Source organism: Haliotis rufescens, unplaced genomic scaffold (genome assembly GCF_023055435.1).
Source record: "Haliotis rufescens isolate VD_foot unplaced genomic scaffold, xgHalRufe1.0.p SCAF_53, whole genome shotgun sequence".
NCBI lineage: Eukaryota > Metazoa > Mollusca > Gastropoda > Lepetellida > Haliotidae > Haliotis > Haliotis rufescens.
Window position 1 is genome coordinate 1,559,952 of NW_025964257.1, and position 20,011 is coordinate 1,579,962.

Genomic DNA, 20,011 nt, shown 5'->3' on the forward strand with positions numbered 1-20,011 from the left:
TATCGGTGTATTAGTTCCACTGGTTCTCTAGGTGGACAGGTGGCCCAGTCGTCTAAGGCGCCACGATTCGCTGTGCAGAGTTGCGTCCCTTGGGCACGCCAGAAACCTATGATTGTAGGTTCGAATCCCGGTTCGCCCCGATTATGTTTCTAGGTTTGTCAGCACCATACCCGTGCTCGTGGGTTTCACCGAAGTAGTAAACGTCTGAGACCTGCATCACTTCGGGCTTTCCTCCCACATGAAGCTGACACGCCGCGATATAACTGGAATAATGTTAAAAGTGGCGTTAAACCCAACTCACTCACTCCAGTGGTTCTCACAAGAGATTATCGTGTTTTCTGGTTGAATCGTTCGCTCTAACTGTTCCTCTGACTATATTGCGACGTCACATCAACTCATATTTACAAATGACGTCATCCATTGTTCAGGAAGCGTTAAAGGAGTTTATGTATTTGTTAACTTTTTCCAACGACTAACGGAGCTGATACCTAAGGTCTCAATATCCACGTTTCTCTGAGACAAGATGAGTAATATATAGAACAACATGGGAGCTTTGATTTTCTGTCAGTCGTGAATTAACGCCCTGCTCGTAACTTACAAAAGGTATTTACGTCTGCAATACGTATACGTATTCAGGAGGGGCAGATACTTCGTAATTCATGTAATGTTGTCATGTAATATCCACGTACGTACTCAGAACATAGAAGACAACTCTTGTCATGTTGTAAAATATGTTATTTTTCAACTTCGTAGAGCGTAACATTTGCTAGGTGTACTAACGGTAGTCTGTGTACGCCTCCTGCGTTCTCGTTGTACATGTATATCTTAGTAAAGACATTAAGGAAACGCATATCTAGTGCGGTTTATTGAATCTAAGTGGAGGAGACGAATGGACCAGTCACCGCAATACGCAGATTGGTCATGGGTTCGCCCCATTTTATGTTTCTAGGTTTGTCGGCACACGTGCTCGTTGGTTGAACCAAAGTTGTACACGTCTTAGACCTGCACCACTTCGGGCTTTCCTCCTCCATAAAGCTCACATGCCGTGATATAACTGGAACTCTGTTCACCCACTCACTCACTAACTTAATCTAATCAAGTACATCTATACATCTTTTCATACAAATCCTGCGTTAACCTAGTGTTGGACAAAATCATCGGATCCTGTTGACTCAGGTCTTAGTTATATCATCCTTCGTTTCGCCATCGACATAAAACAACTCAAAACTATTTTTAAACCAAATAAGCAAAGGAGCACTGTACAAACGAACTGGGTCGGATACATTACGCAGACATATCGGCAATATGGTCAATGGTATCCACTCCACGATATATCCTGTATCCTTCCGCGTTATCAGTGCTAATGAGTAATTGAAGAGTCTCATGTATCACGGCAGCTTTTAGATGCCTGCTCATGAATGCGTGATGCATGTGATATCTGTTAACACTATGTTAACAATTCCTGTACCCATATGTCCTGTAGCCATATTTGGATCTCTTGTTCAAACTGAGTGCAGTGTGGGTAAAGTGATGTGTGCAGGGTGAGTAGATTGGTTCGGGAAGAGTGGGTAGAGTGGTGTGTGCAGTGTGGGTAGATTGGTGTGTGCAGTGTGGGTAGATTGGTGTGGGTAGAGTGGGTAGAGTGGTGTGTGCAGTGTGGGTAGAGTGGTGTGTGCAGGGTGAGTAGATTGGTTCGGGAAGAGTGGGTAGAGTGGTGTGTGCAGTGTGGGTAGATTGGTGTGTGCAGTGTGGGTAGATTGGTGTGGGTAGAGTGGGTAGAGTGGGTAGAGTGGTGTGTGCAGGGTGAGTAGATTGGTGTGTACAGTGTCGGTAGATTGGTTTTGGTAGAGTGGGTAGAGTGGTGTGTGTAGGGTGAGTAGATTGGTGTGTGCAGTGTGGGTAGATTGGTGTGTGCAGTGTGGGTAGAGTGGTGTTTGCAGTGTGGGTAGATTGGTGTGGGTAGAGTGGGTAGAGTGGTGTTTTGCAGGGTGAGTAGATTGGTGTGTGCAGTGTTGGTAGAGTGGTGTGTGCAGTGTGGGTAGAGTGGGTAGAGTGGTGTGGGCAGTGTAGGTAGAGTGGTGTGTGCAGTGTGGGTAGAGTGGGTAGAGTGGTGTGTGCAGTGTTGGTAGAGTGGTGTGTGCAGTGTGGGTAGAGTGGGTAGAGTGGTGTGTGCAGGGTGAGTAGATTGGCGTGTGCAGTGTGGGTAGAGTGGTGTGTGCAATGGGGGTAGATTGTTATGTGTAGTGTGGGTAGAGTGGGTAGAGTGGTGTGTGCAATGTGGGTCGATTGTTGTGTGTAGTGTGGTTAGAGTTGTGTGTGCAATGTGGGTAGATTGTTGTGTGTAGTGTGGTTAGAGTGGTGTGTGCAATGTGGGTAGAGTGGTGTGTGCAATGTGGGTAGCTTTTTGTGTGTAGTGTGGGTAGATTGTTGTGTGTAGTGTGGTTAGATTGTTGTGTGTAGTGTGGTTAGAGTGGTGTGTGCAATGTGGGTAGATTGTTTTGTGTAGTGTGGTTAGATTGGTGTGTGCAATGTTGGTAGATTGTTGTGTGTAGTGTGGTTAGAGTGGTGTGTGCAATGTGGGTAGATTGTTGTGTGTAGTGTGGGTAGAGTGGTGTGTGCAATGTGGGTAGTGTGGTGTGTGCAGTGTGGGTAGAGCGATGTGTGCAGTGTGGGTAGAGTGACGTATGCAGTATGAGTAGAGTGATGTGTGCAACTCTACCCTGTGTGGGTTGAGTGGTGTGGGTAGATTGTTGTGTGCAGTGTGGGTAGAGTGATGTGTGCAGTGTGGGCAGAGTTGTGTGTGCAGTTTGTGTAGAGAGATATGTGTAGTGCCAGTGTGACGTGTGTAATGTGGGTGTAACGATGTGTGTTGTGGGTAGTTTTGCATGAGGTAGTATTTGGGTAAAGTTTTGTGTATTGTGTGTGTAGTTTGGGCAGTTTTTGCATTGGGTAGTGTGTGGGGAGAGTGGTCTGTATAGTTTGGGCGGAGTGTCGTGTGGAGTGTTGGATGTTTTGCACTGGTCAGTGTGTGGGTAGAGTAAGGTTTGTATAGTGGGTAGAGTGATGTGTTTAGTGTAGGCAGAGTGATGTGTCTTGTGTCCGTAGTTTTACATGTTTGACAATGTTTGTAAGTCGAGGTCAGCTAGTATGGGGTAGTTTCTTGAAGTGTTGCGTGTGTAGGGAGATATGTGTAGTGTTTGGTAGTGATCGGTTTAGAATATGTTTGGTTCGAACTCGTCTGTCCCGTCCGTTCAAAGATCCGTTGATGAGTGTGCGTTTACGGCATGTAGTAAATACTGCTAAGACAGACCATGAGGCTAAAGAAAGTAGACATTGAAACTGATCATGACAATGCTCGCTTCACTCTGCCCATTACTGCACACTCAATTGCGAGTAAGTACACAACATTTGGGTAAATATTTTTAAAGCCTAAACATGTTATCTTCATTCTTAGAAAGGCTGTAAATAGTGTAAGTATCTCTGGACCTGAAACGGTGTTCCTCCTGTTAGGGTGTCCCATGATACGTTGCCACATTTAGGGATTGCCTAAAAGTCGGGCCGGGCCGGGCCGGGCCGGGCCAAAGTTGTATTGGCTAATAACTCCATTATCGGCGACCATACCTACATATCATTGATGCAACAGACATAAATGACATTAATGAACAATCATCAACCATGAACGTGCACCATAATTAAGTGATTCGGAGTAAATCGCTTGAAAACCAGAAAGTGAAGCTGTGTGTAAGCGTCGCTGATCTAGGTAACATGTACAAGGGAAATCGTTAAACGAAATAGGATTTGAAACGTATCAAATACTTCTAGCTATCGTGATAAAGATTTCCATCTGTCGGCATAGCGTTTACATTTATAGGAAAGTACTATATCTAAGTAAATACCACTTAATAATGTCACTTTTTATCGTATTTAAAGCAGACACGTTGGTTAAAGTCTCACAAGTGTTCGGTCCGACTTGGCCCGGGCGGTCAAAGTCAACTTTAAACACACAGATGTATAATCATATGTGTTTACATCTATAGACTTGTATTATATCAACCTATATACCATTTTATAATGTCACAGTACATCACATTGAAAGAAAACTGATCCGTTAAAGTCAAACACTTTAACTGTATTTTCTTAAGAAAATCTCTGTCAGAAGTTTTCGTTCCGACTTAAGCTGGGGCTGTCAACATCAACTTTAAACACGCAGATGTATCATGAAATGTGTTTACATCTGTAGATTAGTATTAAGTCTACCTATATACCACTTTCGAATGTCTCAGGTCGCGGTATTTAAAGGAAACAAGGTGCTCAAAGTGAAGCCCTTTTCCCTCTCCATTCTCAACATAGTCTCTATCAGAAGTGTTTGGCTTGTGTTGGGTCCGTTCCGACTTGACCCGGGTTGTCAAAATCATCTTTAAACACACAGATGTATCATCAAATGTGTTTACATCTATAGATTAGTATTCTATCTGCCTTTATACTACTTTATAATGTCAAAGATAGCGGTATTTAAAAAGAGTAAGGAGCTCAAAGTGAAGCCCTTTTCCCTCTACATTCTGAACATAGACTCTATCAGAAGTGTTTGGCTCAATTCTCGTATTGTTTCCACATCATTATAATACACTTGTTTTAAAATAAACTTGTTATAATGTGCCTTCTCTGTATGTTGAATGTACTTATGTGTTTTGCACTTATTGTGCATATATTTTGTAGTTTGTGATAGTGTAATATTGCCACTGTTTCTTCATGGAATGTTACGCAATACATATCTCATCTTCAACATCTTTGTTGAATGATAGTTTGTTACAGTTGTGTACGGGGGCACGGTTGGCCAAAGTCGCCTTATGCGCTGCAATTCGCTATGCAGAGTTGTGTCCCTTGGGCACGCCAGAAACCTATGACTGTGTGTTCGAACCCCGGTTCGCCCCGATTATTTTGTCAGCACTATACCCGTGCTCATGGGTTTCACCAAAGTGGTGAACGTCTAATACCTGCATCACTTCGGGCTTTCCTTCCACATCAAGCTGACACGCCGTGATGTAACTGGAATTATACTATTCAAAGCGGCATTAAACCCAACTCACTCACTCACTACTCTAGTGTACGGTTCCGTTTGGTTAACTGGGTTTGTGTTGTGATTACTTCCGGCTTCAATTTGAAGTATGTTTAGAAGAATGTTACTATGTTCAAGCGGAACATCGTGAATATATCATGCAACCGAATTATGTTTCAGGAGAATAATTGCAAACTAAGGGCCAACATGTTGATTTCCAATGTATCCAGAAGCAAAGAATTTATACGGGTGTATAATCTCTGCAGGAAGTTAAAACAACTGTCAATACAATAAACCATGCAGAACCATAAACCGCCGTATGAAACGGTATGAATCATATTTTACATACAGTGAACTACTTGAAACTGTGCTCAAATCTGCACAGCAAGCACCATACATGTGATTGTGAAGACAACTGATTACAAATATCTGATATCAAACCCGTTGTTTTACATGTGTTGTTTATTGAACAAAGTCATGCTTCATAGAAGCCTGGTATTTAATCGTGTTGAACAATAATTTGCAATAGCAGTGTGAAGGGAGAACGACTGAGTGCGCGTTACATGCTTGACCTTAATTCCTCCCTGGAACCATTCTCGCTGGCTGCCTGTAAACATACGATACATTGTAAAGGTAGGGCGCAATAGAGCTGTTCGGTTAAGGGAGATAATCACTCTCTCAGTGATACAGCTTGAATAAGATACGATGTACAGCATTGCAAGGTCACGCGTGATAAAGCTCTATACTACGCATACAGCTAAAGGAGATAGTCGCTCAATGCGCAATAGGTAGATTTGTTAGTAAATTTATTGAACCTAATAAAGTCGATATATTTAATTTAATATCATAGATACAAATATGAAATTTTGGAGTCCGATAGTGACATGTTGTCGTTGTACAAAGGCATTGAAAACTGTTCATTGTCACGTCACATAAGGCCACAAGGGTGCGCTGTACTCAGTATCTCGTGTAACCGCCCTTGGCAGCAATCACGGCTCAATCACCAGCTGTCAATATACAAAACAGAATAATATATCAAGATGACAGTTTTCATGTAAAGATTAAGTATTTCTAAGCAAATCAAAGATACATATATCTAGATATTGTACATATCTTTAAGTTGCTTAGAAATACTTAATCATAAAATGGAAACTGCCATCTTGATGTATTATAATGTATTGTATATTGACAGCTTGTGATTAATTGTTACCAGATGGCTCCAGCTGGAGTAGCAGACGAAACACTTTCCAACAATGGGGAACAGGGTAAAAATATGAGAAGGCGGGTTATCATCGAGCAGACGACTCACCAGTCTAAGATGTATTGAAAACACACACACTTAATTCTCAACCTTATATAATGTTAATTCAACAATTTATCATATACTTAGCAGTGGGATATTCTGTGAATAATCTCTCATAATTCTATTGAATGGTTCTGTACATTCTATCAATGTTTATTTGTACAAAACTGTTTTATGTATGTACAGAAGTGAGACATAAATAAATTATTGTCTGTCTGTCTACTATGTATACCTTACAATTAAACCGATTACACACAGGAGCTTCACTTTGAGCTCCTATACTATAAAGTGGTATATAGGTAGATATAATACTAATCTTTATATGCAAACACATTTGATGATACATCTATGTGTTTAAAGTTGATTTTGACAGCCCGGGCCAAGTCGGACCCAACACAAAGAAAACGCTTCTGATAGAGACTATGTTGAGAATATAGAGGGAAAAGGGCTTCATTTTGAGCACCTTGTTTTCTATAAATACGATGTACTGAGACATTATAAAGTGGTATATAGGTAGATAAAATACTAAGCTACAGATGTAAACACATTTGAGGATACATCTATGTGTTTAAAGTTGATTTTGACAGCCCGGGCCAAGTCGGACCCAACACAAACAAAGCACTTCTGATAGAGACTATGTTGAGATTGTAGAATGAAAAGGGCTTCACTTTGAGCACTTTGTTTTCTTTAACTACCGCAATATGAGACAATAAAGTGGTTTATAATTAGATATAATACTAGTCTTGTTGGGAACTTTAGAAGTGCTAGGATAGTTCTTCACACGTGTTGTGTCAGCCCTATGACATTCGCGAATATCCACTTCCAGAAAACATCCCGTGTTGGTTTAATATGAATTAGTAAAGGTTAATAAGGAATGCCCAACTCGTTTATTAATGAAAGAAGAGTAGTCAAAACACTGTCGTTTCCTGCCCTGGACATGACACCCCTACACGCTAAGGTCGGTGAGAAACCTTCTCATCAAAGAAAACACACAGTCAAGACACTGACTTTTCTACGAGGACTCACGGTGTACAGTCATAATTATCAGTTTAATACATTGTTGAAGATGCTTTTTGATTCAATATCAATTAAATGAGCAAAACTATACGTTTGTGGACATTTGCGATCTGCCTAGATATGCACGTTTCGTTTTATTATTCTGCAATCCATTTTTAGTATTACCCGCTGGCCCGGCCCGGCCCGAGTTCTCTTGACCCGACTTTTAGGCAATCCCCCACATTTATTATCATAGCTCACGGAGATTAGCTTGATTTAGTACACCAGGACCTGAAGAGTTGTCACCCTTGTCATCCTCACATGGACTGCTACATCCAATATGGAGTGCAACAACGAGTAGAAAGTGGGTGAGGTAGTGGCGTGTGTTTGATGTGGGAGAAAGCCGCATGATGCAGGTGTTAGCCGCTTACCACTTGGGTGAAATCTGCGAGCACTAATTTTGCTGACAAACCTAAAAACATAATCAGGGTGTGACAAGAGCAAATGACAGGTTAGCAGATAGGTTACCAATATCTACTGATTTCCAAAATCTTACTTTTAACAATACCATGCTAATGTCAAGACAACCATTGTATGACAAGAATGAAAATATCATCATCTTTCTCTTACTGTTGGTTATTCATAAAATGTTTGCAAACGTCACTTCACATTAGTTGATAATAATCCACCAATATTCTACTGGTGTCATGTAATAATAATAAAAAAATAAATAATAATAATAAAAAAATTACAATAAATAAATAATAATAATAATAACAATAATAAAATTACAATAAATAATAATAATAAAAATAATAATAAAATTACAATAAATAATAATAATAATAATAATAATAATATGTGCATTTATAATGCGCCAGATTCCATTCACCAAGTGGATGCTCATAGCACTACACTATTATTACCCCGGCCAATGGATCTGTGAGCACTCGATTTTCATTCTCAGCTCCCTGGGGAGTATACAACCGAAGCTGCCTGTGAGGCGCTAGAAGGTTAACAGCCACATTACCATCTCATCCTACCGGGTACCCACTCACTGTTTGGTGAACAAAGTCACTTGCCTAAGGAGACACCACATGTGGTACATGTGCTTCAGTGTTGGGCAGGGCCAAAGCCCTAGAAACTTTTAGGAGTCACGCTGCTTAACGTGGTCACCCATCCAACTACTCTCCGAGACCGATGTTGCATAACTTCACCTGATTAGTGCTCTGTGCGCTGTGCACAGGACCACGTGAATGTCGTTGTGTGTCTACCAAATTAATTAATCGTAATCTCATTCGCCATACTGATTGTTGTGCTGGGTACATCTGAATATACTCTGAATTTTGGCTTGGGGTCAACAGTCTCATTAGTTTGGAGACGCATTAATTTATAGATTTAGAGCAGTTGTACACGAGGACGTTGAAGGCCTGTTTTGTGTGCCTTAATTGGGACATGTGCATTAATTGAACTTGTAGTAGTATAGACGATAGAGTACGACGTCCATCGCGTAAGAGGCGACTAACGGGATCGGGTGGTCAGGCTCGGTGACTTGGTTGATGCATGTCATCGATCCCAATTGTGGAGATCGATGCTCATTATGTCAATCACTGGGTTGTCTGGTCCAGACTCGATTATTTACTGGCCGCCATCATATAGCTGGAACATTGTTGAGTGTGGCGTTAAAGAACAAACAAACAAACAAACAAACATAACATAAATGTATATCATGATGCAGCAAGATGCTAGCCTTTACAAAACTTCTGCGTACTACATACTATCATTTGAAAATCTTTATTCTTCAAGTTACCTTTAAACAAAATTGAAATGAAAGTATTCTCTATTATTTTTACTCATATACTTACTATTACTTCGGACATTTCAAAGAAACATCAACATAATTAATGATGACCTCTTCTTTCTTCCGAATCATATGGTAAGATGCAAAACATATTAATATGCTTGAACTGTAGTAGATATAGCTAGTCAATACAAAGAGGCTGAACCTTTAAATTCAAAAGATTCAACTGAAGAACCTAATGCACCTGAAAGTGGCCTGAGTTATTTCAAGTAGATCCTGGACGAAAGTTTATGGCATCGGGTACTAAAGTATTAATGAGGTATGATGTTAAAAATAGGTTCGGTGAAAAACAGACCCATCGTAGCCAAACTATTGCTGAACGATTTAACCGAACATTAGCGGAGCGCTTGTTTCAATATCAATATGCCCAAGAGATGATGATGAATAATGACTGACAAAAAGATTAACGGAATTTGTGACACGATTTTGTTGTATCAGCAGTAAATAATGAAGTAACAAGATTATTTGGTAAGAAACCAGCTGATGCTACCAAGAAGAAATCTGTGTTTTCTGATTGGGCAGCACCATGGAGAGAAAAGAAAAGAAGTAAATAGTGAGTGTAAGATATTTCTACCAGCCTGTTGATCTCAAAGGAGGTCACCGCCGTACCGCTGATCCAGCTTGGTCCCTAAAGATAAAAGTTTGAATAAAATAGGAATGATTGATCCTAAAGTATATTTTAAAATATTTGATAAACAGGTATAACCAATATTTTTATAGGGGTCAGAAGTATGGGGTTACCAACGGTAAGATCAATTAGAACGAGTTAATCTTTTGGCATGTAAAAGGCTTTTAAAGGTGGGAAAACAAACGCCAAATGCCATTGTCTATGGGGAATGTTGTCGCTACCAGTTCCACGTCAAGGCGCAGGTCCGCATTATAAAGTTTTGGTTACAATTAACCAGAATGCATGAAGGACGTATCCCAAGAAAAGTATATAACATGTTGATGTATTTCGATAACATTGGTCATTATACTTAAGTAGCATCTGTTCGTAACATTTTATGTTCTCATGTATTTGGGATTTGTATGGTTAAACGAGTCTGTTGGGGACAATATAGCTTTCATTGAGGTATTTAAAACGTGTCTTGTAGATAAATTTCGTCAAAACTGGATGTCAACACTCAACAGTAGTACCCGTATGTGATGTATAAAGAATATAAAACACTGTTTGAACCTGAACGATATTTGAGTATTTACAATAGCAAACATGTACGCATTGTTTTTATTAAATTAAGACAGAACGGGGGTAGATGGCAATCTGTTGAATCATGTTTACCTATGTGTCCTGTTTGCAATATGAAAAGTCTGTTGAAGATGAATATCAGTTGGTACTGATCTGAAACATTACACTGAACTGCGTAAAGTTTATTTGCCAGGATTGTATTGGAAATTACCAACTATATATATACATTCAAAGGTTTATTGTGTACAACTCAGGATGATTTATTAAAACGTCTGTAATATTATGTATATTTTGCATACAAAAAAAAGACATAAAGTCGTAAAATCCATGTAATGTGCTTCACATTGTATTATTGGCATTGAATTTCTGGACCAAAGGCCTACACACAAATAAACTAATTTTGACTTTGAAAGATATGAAACATCGGTCAATTGGATATGAAAGAAGATTACCCTTTTCTGTACTATCAGATGGTTTGTAAGAGAAGAGTTGCTTATAGTCCCAGCGATACAGTATTACCTAACCATATTCATAGGTAGCTATACCATCTTTTTCAATCAATCTCATTGTATCTTTGGGGGATACTGACGTCATATTCATTCTTAATCGATGTATCCTGTGCTTATTACTTCTTAAAGGATTCCTGTCATGTTTAAATGTTCTACTGTTGAATAATATCTCTTAATACTTTTATGTGTTATATGGTTTTTTTTACCACATACGTCTTCACACCTTTAGCTTTTTCTTATCTCTTCGTCAGAATAAATTGAGGATTGTTCATGTGTCGAGTGAAATATCATGTTTCTCTAAAGTGATGTTTTCAAGAGTGGCGTACGCACGAGTTTGAAACGTAAATTCTCCCTACCTGTCACGCAGGGGCGGTTCACCCCCTTTGTATTTGCGACTTAAAACATATTTTCGTGTTTGCAAAATCTTAAAACATATATACCAAAGTATTAACAAATATTTCGGGACACGAAAATTCCTTATCATACATTACGATATGATTATATACAAGCTTTAACAAAATATACTCTTGTAAACTAGGAGACCGCTGTTAGAAGTCAAGTAACGAAAATGGCGCTCTGCGTCTCAGTTGACCAGTTAAATGAGAAATTTATAGTTTGTAACAAAACATTTTCGAGAGAATAACAAATGGCAAGAAGTGATATTAACTCCATAAATGACCACCTGTGATCATTTTGCCTTCTTGGTGTGGAAATACCGTAAAAAAAGGACGTCAACAGTTTGTGTACGGTCTAGACACGTTTGATAAAGAGGGACAATCTAAGGGGAGGTAACTCTTGTATAACAATAGTTCCGGCAAAGTGTTACGTTCACTGCAATGAAAATATCACTTTTCTCAACTTCAGAAAACTCCGTCTCTTACACTGACGTATACTAAAAATGTTCGATCTTAATCCATCTTACTCAGCAATAGGAGTATAGGAGCACAGGAGTACTTCATTCTTCGTTCCTAACACCGTATTATTTATTGTGCTGTGCGGTGGCTTATCTTTTGGTAAACCGCTTGTGTCATACATGTACATATATTTTTCTGCCACGGCTTTATACAAATCATTAGTCTTTATTTCCATTTATTCTGTATCAGATTATAACATCTCATATCGATCCCGGAGCGGTCGGGTAGCCTAGTGGTTAAAGCGTTCGCTCGTCACGCTGAAGACCCGGGTTCGATTCCCGACATGGGTACAATGTGTGAAGCCCTTTTCTGGTGTCCCCCGCCGTGATATTGCTGGAATATTGCTAAAAGCGGCGTAAAACCATACTCACTCACTCACTCATATCGATCACCATATTGCTTCTTAAGTTCCTTGAAAAAAAAGTCATACATTAACTGTTTTGACAAATCAAGAACACCCATACTAACTTCCCCATATGTAACGTCACTACATCATGATCAAATATCTTGCATGTTTTAAAAGTTGTTAGTTTCCTGAGTCTTTCTTCCTCAAGAGATCTGACCAATTTAACCTCAACTCGCTTTCTTAGATTCTCCAGAAGTAAGGATAACCAATATGGATGAACAAACCTCTTTACTACAATAAGGGGGACGGTCGGGTAGCCTTGTGATTAACGCGTTCGATCGTCACGCTGAAGACCTTGGGTTCGATTCCCGACATGGGTACACTGTGTGAAGCCCATTTCTGGTGTCGTGGTCTCACTCACAACTACAATTAGGAGCGACGTTTCGTTATAGGTCCTAACACCGTTATCAAGCAAGCAGCATGTTTGATAACAATGTTAGAACCTTATCCTAATTATTATAAAGAAGTTTTTTACCCATATATCATAACTTTATTAAATACTCCATCTTCTTCTGGTGTCCCCCGCTGTGATATTGCTGGATATTGCTAAAATCGGCGTAAAGTCGCGTTAGTCGCCTCTTACGACAGCATAGCCACCTTTTACGGCAAGCATGGGTTGCTGAAGACCTATTTTACCACGGATCTCCACGGGTCCAGCACAACTGGGACATGGTCTCAACAGTGAAAGAGTTAACTAAAAAGGAAAATTACGTTCTGGTGAATAACCAAAATGTCTGGATACATTAATCCATGAAGGATTTTTAAAATATTTATTTGGAACATAAACAAAATCGTAAGGGATCATATCACACACCGACATACATGTTATTAAGGTGTTGTTTTTGTTGTTGTTTAACGCCGCACTCAGCAATATTCCAGCTGTATGACCATAGTCTGTAAACAATCGGGTCTGGAACAGCAAATCCAGTTATTGATATCTCGAGATCGATCCACGTAATTGGGATACGATGACATGCACCACCCATGTCAGTGAACCTGGCCACCCAATCCCGTTAGTTGCCTCTTGTAATAATCATGGACGGCAAACATAATCTGACAAAGAGCTATTTTGCAACGACTCGATAATTTACAGACCGCCGTCATGTAGCTGGAATATTACTGAGTGCGGCCTTAAACAACCAACCAACCAGCCCAGTTGTCCTGACATGGGTTATAACAACGTCTGTAGCGCGCCATAATGTGAAGACAAGTCCCTCTTGTCACTTCTGAGATCGTATTTGACACATAAAAGATCGATTGATCAAACAATATACGTCATTCCATCCAAGTGCTGCTCTTCCGTAACGATATTGCATGATAACACAATTTTCTTTTTGACCGTTATGTGAATGGGACGGATGCCTGCCCAGCCAATTCAGGTAAGTGGTTGGAGTACCATCTGTCCAGACGTACGTGTCGTTGTCGTACAAATCGGTCAGTCCAATCCACGGCCTCACTGAAGAAAGGAAAACATGTTACAAATGTGGACAAATACACGAACCAATAGCATTATGAGATAAAAGTGGATTGACTTTAATACACAAATACTTCCTACGCAAGGGGTTGCGTATCCCAGATATCAAACAGAAAAGACATTACAATAAAACGTCAAAGCCCAGAGAATAACCAGTCTCGATTGTGTGTCGATACAGGTTCCACTGCGCGTCGAAGGCAAAATAGTGGTGAACATTATTTGAATTGATCGATGAAAATCAGTGATGACACCAGTCGTTCGTGAAGAGAGTAAGCATGTCCTGCCCTACCGGTATATCTTTCAACGTGTTTTTGAAATGAATATGTAGATGTCGGTGATTGATCGCGATCCCTGACCGCGTCATCCCCAAAGGCGTAAAATATGGTTCTTGTTGTTACCCTGAGATGCATCCGGAATTTAAGGATTGAAACATTGTGTCTGAGTGTAGTATCCATGTTAAACTGATGCATGGTTTTTAAGTGGACTAGCATGTTTTGTTAGTTTTTGTTAATAATTTGGTTAACGAAGACAGGCGTGACCAAGCTGTCATTTGTCAGCTCGTGGAGAGTGGGGGTGAAATGGGGATTAACGTCACATTCAAGAGTACTGCACTGATAAAGCGACGTGCATGCACGTGTGTGTGTGTGTGTGCGTGCGTGCGTGCGTGCGTGCGTGCGTGCGTGTGTGTGTGTGTGTGTGTGTTTGTGTGCGTGCGTGCGTGGCTGCTTGTAACAGTCCGAACAAATGCCGAATTTATAGTGCATTTTTGCAACATCAATACCCCACTCAGACACAGTATACCGACTCCGAGCCGACCAATCCTTGCTTTAGCACCTTAATGCAGAGCGCGAGTCAGGGTTACAAAAAGTACCTGCTTTTAACGACTTTTAGTATCGAACCAGGCAGAAGCTCTACCACTAGACAACGGAGACAATAAGTCAGTTTGAGAGATATAACATATGCGTACGTGTCTTTACAGCAGAAAACCCCAAAAGAGACACAATTTTTCTCTCTATCTCCCGAGTGTCGAACTTCGCAAGGCTTCCACCATCCTCCTGACATGAGGTCTGAGCGTCATCCCATGTCTTGTTTTCCATATACAGCTTCACACGAATGAATTCAGCGCCCACCTTCAGTGCCATGTATCCCTTGGGATGCTCTGTTAAATAGATTTTTGTCTTCCTTGGTAAAAGAACGTACAATGTAGTAAATATTGCTTTCTTTTCAACTATAACAGTGCGTCATATAACCTGTCGTGCCTTGGCCAGACAAACCAAAGAATAACAGCATGCAAAACAATCAAACCATCTGGGTATGACACACAACTGTCAAGGTTACAATGGTACCGCTTCAGGCAGTCGGTTCAAGTCACAGAGGTGAGGTACTACCATGTGTGGATGGACAGGGGAATGTAATATAGAGCAAAGCATAAACGAAGAATTAATTCTTCTTACTGCCAGACCACCATAGGCCTTTTGATTTTGGTTCGTAATTTAATATGGTAACAAATCATGTTGATATTGTGTAAAACACTATGTACCTAAAGTGCCTTGAGAAGACACTACAAATGTTCAGTTCCCTTCGACGCTCAAAACTACCCATTCTAACCACACCGCTCGTTGACTATGCAGACATAATGTGGCCACCGTCATTGGATAACCCCTACATATCTAACTTGTGTGATGAAACATACTTGTCCTCGCTTGTTCCTTTGTCTGTTTAGCTGTCCCCGTGATGATGTTGCAGGAACTATGAAGCTGGAGACGTTGAGCTTGGATAATCTGGGCTAGCCGCGCACTCTGTGTAAGTGATGAAATGGCGGTGACAACAAAGATAGTCGAAAAAAGCAGACACAGAAGACCTTGCAGATTGATGTTACAGGATCTGTTTCGTCGCCCCATGCTGATGATATGGAATCACTGTGAATCTGTTGATGTAAAATCACAACTATGCATATGATGATGTAAAATCACAACTATGCATCTGTTGATGTAAAATCACAACTATGCATCTGTTGATGTAAAATCACAACTATGCATCTGATAATGTAAAATCACAACTTTGCATCTGATGATGTAAAAATCACAACTATGCATATGATGATGTAAAATCACAACTATGCATCTGTTGATGTAAAATCACAACTATGCATCTGTTGATGTAAAATCACAACTTTGCATCTGATAATGTAAAATCACAACTTTGCATCTGATGATGTAAAATCACAACTATGCACCTGATGATGTAAAAATCACAACTATGCATCTGATGATGTAAAATCACAACTATGCATTTGATGATGTAAAATCACAACTATGCATCTGATGATCTAAAATCATAACTATGCATCTGATGATGTAAAGTCACAACTGTGCATCTGATGATGTAAAATCACAACTATGCATGTGTGATGTAAAATCACAACTATGCATCTAATGATAGATAGATAGATAGATTGTCTTTATTTCCTCCAGTACTGAAGATACATTATATAAGATACATTGTAGATACATGAATTTGATTAAAACTAAACAAAGTAGTTACATGTCATGGTGAAGGGGGTATGAACAAATGCTGCCACTTGTTAACATAATGAGGGACTAGTAACATAGTTTCGCCCCATATCTCAAGCTCAAGGTCTTTCATGCAATCAGGCAGTCCACCTAAGAGGAAAGACATGATAACATCATCATCATTTGACCAAAGGTCAACAAAGGAATTCGCATCGGTGATATCAAAGATATTTTCGAACATTTCATTTCTTTCTTCCATATTTACAGTACATGACATACAAATGTGTTTGACTATGTCATGGGCTACAGTTCCGCAATGACATTCTCGTGATTCTATCTTAGAGCATCCTATTTTGACTATATTAGACAGAACGTAAAACTTTGAAGGAAATCGTAAAGAAAGTTGCCAAATCCTGTGTTGGCCTTCTGATCTGATACCAGTATATTCTTAACAGGTCCTGTCGGTCACACATTTGTTTCAATAGCCTAACAGAGTCTACATTTCTTGTCTTTTCATTCACAAGACTAGTCCATTTACATTACTGGGAACATTACAATTAGCTATGTAATCATTCAAGACATGGAAAAGATCGTATTTATGTACAAGGCGCAGCATGTTAAAACAGGGAGATTTACAACATCTTTTGTCAAAATCTGGTTGACATTTTTATTGCCCAAGTCTGCCAATAAATAGTTGTTTGAAATAGAAGTCGTTGCTAGATCGACACAGTTTACCAAATAAGAGCAGAGCTTGTTAATCAATGTATGCCTGAATGGTAATAAGATCTAGACTATCCAATACAACTTCGCTTGGTGTAAGTCTTGGTAGTCCCTGTACTTTTTTACTGAAGTAGCGCTGTTGTATTTCCAGCAATTCATACTCTCTACCAGTAAGTTGCCCCCATACATTGCATCCATATATGGCACATGGCAAGATAACTATCTGTAGTATTCGCACAGCTGCAATTGGGTTCAACCCACCGAAATACAAGCCATTGTTATGGTTTACATTAATAAGTCTTTTTCAGTTTTTCACATGCAATACGCGAGCGTTCGAGTGTTGAGATACTGTCACTAAGGCATACACCAGCATACGTTACAAATTGTTTGTGTGGCAATTCTATCTTTCCACAGGAAACATGAGGGTCGGGTACATAATATTTACAGTGCGAAAATACTACGACTGCACTTTTATTCACATTATAAACCAGACGCCATCTACACGCATAATTGTGAGCAATATCTAGCAGGTTTTGCAGTGCTGATGGAGAGCTACTGACAATGGTTGTATCGTCTGCTAGCAGTTGACCCGGATAGTGACCCCAAGGTAAGCGGAGGCCGTAGCCAGAGCAATCAAGATTGCAAATGAGATCATTGATATACACTGTGAAGAGCCAGGCGGATAATACACGCCCTTGACCAACACCTTGATAGATAGAAAATACATCTGAGCTGTAGCCTGCGTATGTAACATATGATTGCATGGACGAGAAGGCATTACGCAAAAGACGCCATGTTTTACGAGTTATACCCATGTCATATAACTTAAGGAATAAGCCATCAAGCCATACTCTATCAAATGCCTTTGTGTTATCAAGAAATGCACAATAAACAACTGATTTTCTTTCCGTATAGTATGCAATGTTTTCGAGGAGGCTGAAGCAGGCTGTTTCAGCCCCTGCATTTTTGCGAAATCCGAATTGTAAGGGATGCGGGAAAACACACTTTCTGTTTACCCACTTTTCAATTCTGAAGAGCAGGAGGCGTTCAAAAAGCTTACTGAGGACAGATGTTAAGGTAATCCCTCTGTAATTGTTTGGGTCAGACTTGCTCTTACCATGACCTTTGTGAATTGGTAAGATCTTGCCTACGTGATAAGAAGATGGTATATGTTCATATTTAATTATAGCATTGAACATTGTAGTTAAATGGCCAAATAATGATCTACCTGCACGTTTAAGGTGTTCATTAGTTAGGCAGTCTGGACCAGGGGATTTTCCCATTTTCAAGGACTTGACAGTACACCAAACCTCTAAAAGGATCGGATAGCGGTGAATCAAGCTTTTCGACATCAGGATTTTTATAGATCTTCTTGATTAATTCTACTCTTTCCGTTACACCAGAAGCAATGATTTATCAAAACAATCAGAAATTACAGGTGTAGCTAAATCAGCAAAATACATGCCAAACGCTGAGCATATGTCCTCTGGCGTCGTTGAAGAAATCCCATTAACAGTTAATTTTGACATTTGTCCATTCTGTCTCGATAAGCGTTTAGTCACTTTCACACATTCGTTAATGTCCACTTCAGCAGCTTTCGATATTTCGCAGAGTTTATCGTCAAGACTGCGTTGTTTTGATCTGCGATGGCGTTTTCGAAATTCACGTTTAGCGTCTTTGTACTTTCTATAGTGTTCATCGTCTATATTATGAGATTTTCCCGAGTCACGCCAGAGGCCGCGACATCGTCTCATTTCATTATGGAGAGGTTTCAAGCAATCTCTTTTCCAATATGGTTTCAGGTACGAGCGATATCTGGAGCATGGCATACTGTTGTTTGATGAATCTCTGAGTGCCTGTACGATAAAGTCGTTGTAGGAGTTGAAATATTCTGCCGGAGTTGAGTAGCATGACACATCAACGCACGTTTCTCGGAGATGGTTCTCAGTCTCATACCGGTAGAGCATCAAGTCAACTTCACTTGCTTTCTTCCAGTCAATCTTGTCAGCACCATAGTGTTTACTGGAACCGGCGACATTAATATACACAATTATAGGCAAGTGATCAGACACACTGTAGGGCACACTAGTGTCAATCATATGTCCAGTTACACAATGGAGGTATTCTTTATGTACAAAAACATAGTCAATGAGAGTTCTCGAAGAATTATTCTTTGTTGAAAATGTATATTGAAACTGATTATCCAGAGGAACAATAGAAATAAGATTTCTTTCAGTGAGTGCTCTCTGCAAATATGACGCACGTTTTATTGTGGGTTGAGGATGTTTGCGCAGATCTACATTAAAATCCCCCAGGAGAATAGTGTCACCTTCGTGTGAATATTGATCATACATCGTCATGGTAAAGTCAAGAGCGTCTATATATACACTATCTAAAACATTGGAAGATGGCAGATGTGTTCCAATGACATAGATCAGTTCTTTATTCGTTTGAAATTTTAGACCTAATATACGGTCCCGGCTATTGGTATCCAGAAGTGTGACCTTACACTGTTTTGATTTTCTGACGAATATCGCCGCTCCCCCAAAGCCTCTGTGACCCTTGGGATAACCCACAGAACATTTAGTAAACACTACAAATTGGTCGTTAATGTGATACAGGGTGTCTTCATTCTGTCTATCAAGCCATGTTTCACACACAAACATTAGACATTCGGGAGATCTGATGATGCATGATCTCTACTGTCATATGGTAATGGAAGATCTTTAAAGTATATATGGGAATGGAAAATTTCTACTGTGCATTTGACAATGGGAGGTCTCAACTGTCCATATGGTAAAGGAAGATCGCTACTGTAAGATAGTCATGGAAGTTTTCTACTGTACATAAGACAGTGGAAGATCTCTACTGCTCAGATGGTAATGGAAAATATCAACTGAGCATTTGGCAATGAAAGATCTCAACTGTCCATATGGTAAAGGAAGATCGCTACTGTAAGATAGTCATGGAAGTTTTCTACTGTACATAAGGCAGTGGAAGATCTCTACTGTACAGATGGTCATGGAACATTTCTACAGTACATCAGGCATCGGAAGATCGCTTATGTACAGAT